The sequence below is a fragment of the Argentina silus genome, assembly GCF_951799395.1.
Source record: "Argentina silus genome assembly, chromosome: 2".
Taxonomy (NCBI): Eukaryota; Metazoa; Chordata; class Actinopteri; order Argentiniformes; family Argentinidae; genus Argentina; species Argentina silus.
This window is the reverse complement of record NC_139656.1, coordinates 14479768-14484702: the sequence shown is the minus strand read 5'-3', so window position 1 is coordinate 14484702 and position 4935 is coordinate 14479768.

Here is a 4935-nt window from a genome sequence, read left to right as displayed (position 1 = left end):
GAAATGGCTTTGAAACAGCGACCGAATCGTCCTTATGTACTGCAAGCGTAAATTGCGCGGTCGCTTCTTATATCTCTTTTAGAAACGGAAACCTTCGAAAGATGAACACCGGTCTGAACGTTATTCTATTGATAATAACGTCTCGGTGAAGAGCTGTGTCCGTGCTCAGTTTGCTCTCGTTCAACACGAAATCAACCTCTCCGGACTAAACTGTAACTGTAATTTACACCCGTAAAAACAATGTTGGTTGGTCTTCGTAAATTCCATACAAAAGCAAGAAAGAATGAAAAGCAATACAATCTACTAAATCTGTAACTGTGTTCACGGATCAAAAGCTTAGACTAGACGACAGAGATCTCCTCGCTGTAAAATTTTCCCTCCCCGTTCTCATTTGCTCCGAAACTGTAACTATATTCAAGAAATCCAATTCCAGACCTGACAACTGCTAAAAGCATACTCACACTGCCTTTCTCTCCCAATTTATGTGCTGCGCTCGCTCCTGCTACTGAATAAATGCGCGCAGTTCCCAGAGACCCTCGGATTCCCCTGTTAATTAAATCAATTCATTATGCTCAGATCTGATTAGCAGCCCTTCCCCCCTCTTTGAATCAATTATTCAATACACAAACATAATTGCTTGTGCCAGAGGTGTCTAAGTATTAGCTTATTTAACTCCAAGGACACTAATTACCCCTAGGGCAAGGGAACTTTTCTCATTAATTCTGACAAAACACAAAAGCACAGCTAAGGGAAAGTGTGCGTGCGTGTGTGTCCCGGTGTGTGTGGTGTGCGCGTGTGTGCGACTGCCTGCCCTGGCTGTGCATGCGTGTGTGCGAGCGTGATAGAGAGAGAGCAGTGCGTCTGTGTGTATGCCCGCGTGCGCGCGCGCGCATGTGTCCGTGTGTCTCAGAGAGAGAGAGAGAGAGAGAGAGAGAGAGAGAGAGGTTGCAATTGTGTTGCGCTTCTTATTACGTACACCTACAGGTGCATTATTCTTCTCTCTTTTACCCTCTCCATTATTTTCAGGATTTAATAGAAATCGCATCTAATTGTATTTATCTTTATTTCTCGGAATAAGAGCAGCGCGGTGATTAGAGTGTCCAGACCCACTTATCATACATAGATAAACAGTCATTTTAAAAGAGACAGCACAACAGATGGGCTGCGTTTTGATTAGTGGGTAGATAGGAGGCTCAGTTTCGAATCTGGTAATATAATTGTTGGCTGTTATTGCCAAGATGAAAGTGTTGCTGTTTCATGGTGGAACCTTAAATAGCAGTACTTTCACTTGCCCTGCGGAGACTGTTAACCAATTAAGGGTGAGATTCAACCAAGATTAGCCACTTAGGAGAGTGGAGTATTACAACAATACTGGTTTGTTAGCAGCAGGCCTTCTGTGGTGTATAGGCTTAGTCTGGTGGATAGGCTTTGTCTTATTACGATGTATTTCATTATTGATGGAAAATCGTATACTGTATATACAGTGTATATCTATTAACCTTAGGTGAAAAGAAGACAATTTGATTTACAGTGACAGACATGATGTAAAGCACTTTGAATATAATAACATTGCATTTTGATGCTACATTGTAATAAGATTGCATAATATAATGTATGGCTGGTGATGTTGTATACATTGGAAAGCCCATAGGCATTAGGCATATCTAAATGAGATTGTGTGAAAGTCATCATGTAATATGCGTTAGAACGGGGTTGAGTTTAATCTACAACACTCACATAATCATGTATTACAAATATTACATGGCTCTCTAAACTCTCTAGTAATTGTCATCCACAGAGCAGTATTAGGTCGTGGTGGTGCTGAACACTGCGAGATATTGCGTTGCCCCTGAAATCAATGGTCTGATCCCACTCTTGGCTCTGTCCCTGGTTGACATGCTTGACTTTTCAGCTTTGCAGTCACATAGATTGATGACTTCTGACCGAGAATGTATGTCTGCTGACCTCTAGCAAAAATGAATGACACATAATTAATCCAATCACACAGGAAAAAAGGGGAAGAAAGGAGAAACATGGGTCAATGTCATCAGCGCTCAATTTCAAATAGCCATTTGACATTTGAATGGAGGAAACACATCATGATAAAAAGAACATTCAGAAGGAAGGAAAAAGAAAAATGTTATTTGTGTGTGAGAGAAAAAGAGAGCAGAAGAGAGTGGAGTGGATGCAAATAAAGATGGTGGAAATTAAAGTATTTAGTGAGTCATGACCATTTTAACAGTACACTGCATGTGTTTTCATGTTAGCACATTTGTATGCAGTGTGTAATGACACTAAGTGTAGCTACATAGCTGATACACCATCACTGATGATTGTACAGTACTGTAGATGTGTCTGCTGAGGCCACATGTGACTGGCAGGTGGGTCCAGCTCCCGCCTTGGCGTTTATCATGAGATGAAAGCATGAAGGGCATGTCACACACACACTGCCTTGTACACCACAGCTCTCCTCTGATTAAGCGCTCGATGAATCACTTACGTTTGTGCTATGACACAGATCATGTTTCCCCCCTATAATAACGGTGACCAAGCCATGTAGTACTCTATTGTTTCCTCTGTTACTGGGGTCTTTACGGTGAAGACCCTCCCTACTCCACAGCCAACAGCAGGGTCAGTGATGGCTGGGAACAAGCCCCTGAGTGGCTCCTGTGATACAGAGTTAATTAAAATTCATTTGTGAATGTGCATTAGCCAGGACCCATCTATTTGCGGCCAGCTTGCATGCAGCCACTACAAAACATTGCTCTGTAATTAACCACTCCTAATCAGATAGGGGAGCTGCGCTGTGCTCTTATTGGTCCTCAGGCATACAGCCATCAGATGGAGGTTTCTGAGAGAGGATGAGCCATTCTATAGTTCAGAATGGCTAAGCAGATTAAAACATCCTATCAAACATGGTATTTTCAGGGTGGGCTCAATGGGAAGTGCTCCTTTTATGTTATGATGGGGAAAGACATCAGGGTGTGTGTGTATGTGTGTGTGTGTGTGTATGTGTGTGTGTGTGTGTGTGTGTGTGTGTGTGTGTGTGTGTGTGTGTGTGTGTGTGTGCCCATCCCTTGATTTAATACTTCCAGTGCTATGTTGTTTCTCAATCAGTATTAGAGTATAGAGGTTGCCTCTTATGTTTCAGATGGTGTGTGACTTAGGCTACACCTCATGTTAGAATAGGTCATCATCCCTTCCTATCCCATGGGCATTTAAAAGAAAACGTACGTTGCAGTAACATTGTTTTTTGGTTGTATCGTTGTATATTCGTCTTGATGGAAAATAGTATGTCTAAATCCAAACATTGTATAAAGGTATATAAAAAAATGTGATTCACTGTGTTAGGCCAACCATAAAGAGACGATGGAAGATAACTGTGAGACAACGTTAAACCAAAACATTGCACAGACATTTGAAGTACTGTAGGTTGTGGTAACACTGTCTCATACAAGTTTTTTAAGGATCAATGAGAAAGTGTCATTGAGGCGACGTCTCATACCAAATGTCAACCCAATGTCTATTGTACTGTATTAACATGTGACAAAAGTTACCTTCAGATTATTACATTGTAAGCAATCTTTGAGGCTATGTCCCCAAGCAAACATTCACCACACAGACCAAATCTTACGTTGGTAAAATATTGGTATCCATATCCGTAATTGTAAACCTCTGTTACACCTTCATGCAAATCTATTCTGGATTACGAATTGGTAGAGAATAATATTGATCATGCAATGGTTACCATGTCCAGTACTGTATACAGTATATAGTAAGAAAGTCTAGACCATACCAGATAAGTATCTATACAATAACATTTGCACTGTTAGTAACATCACCTCACATTCATTGAAGTATGATAAAGGAAAATTCAAGGAATACTCCCATTTGATCTATGCATGTTGCACTGGATTAGAACACCAGTCTCCCATATTCTCAACACCGTTTCTAGTCACTGAGCTATGGAAAGATTGAGGTGTTCTGATATTCAAATTGTGTATTCAGCACTCATGGCATGAGAGAATAGGTCTTCTTCCTTTCTCTTTTTTTCTGTGAGAAAGACACTTATTGGAATACATTTGAAGGGCCTCCATTTGGACACAAGCTGTATTTGAGCCCTGCAGTAAATGCCCACACTTCTATCACTCCTGTGCCAGATATCAGAAATTGACTTAATTTAATTGGGACTTAATGTACAGTAATGTGTTTATTAAAAATAGTGAAATATCAATCAAAAATAGTTCTACAATAGCAGTGTGAGACTCAGTCCAACCTATTATACATTTTAGTAATAGATGAGTAACATTATCAAGGTTAAATATCTGTAATAAAGAAATCCTCAGTATGTAATAGAACAGAATATACCCCACCAACATTAGATAACTACATTACAGCATGCAGAAAACACAAAGACTACAACAGATCAAACTTTGCCTGAGTATATATTTGGTTAGGAAGTTCACATTACATCAATATTAGACTTTTAACGTTGTATTTACGTAAATGAGCAAAAAAGTGTATTTTCAACTGTGAGATCATCTAATGCTTACCATCAATAGCCAATGTTAAGAAACCTTTCATTTTCAACTCATGGACAATCATGTAGCAACGATATATGATGAGCATGCTCACATGTTGCTGATATTGTACACCTGATTCTGCTCTAAATACACATATACCAAAGTTGATTTGTTTAATATCAAGATGTTTAGGTTCCAAATTACTACTGTATTGTAGTGAAGAGAGTTAAAGTGTAGCCCCTCCTAGTGGTAGAACACTGTACATTTTTACTCTAGGCTTGTACACCAACTTGTCAGAGGGTGTTTTTAATGCACTCTGCAGCTAACTGTGACCACTTTGTGCCACATTCCATTGTGGTCCTTAGAGCTCTAAAGCTGGCAGGGGAGGAATGGGCAGTAGGGGCCCATTTAG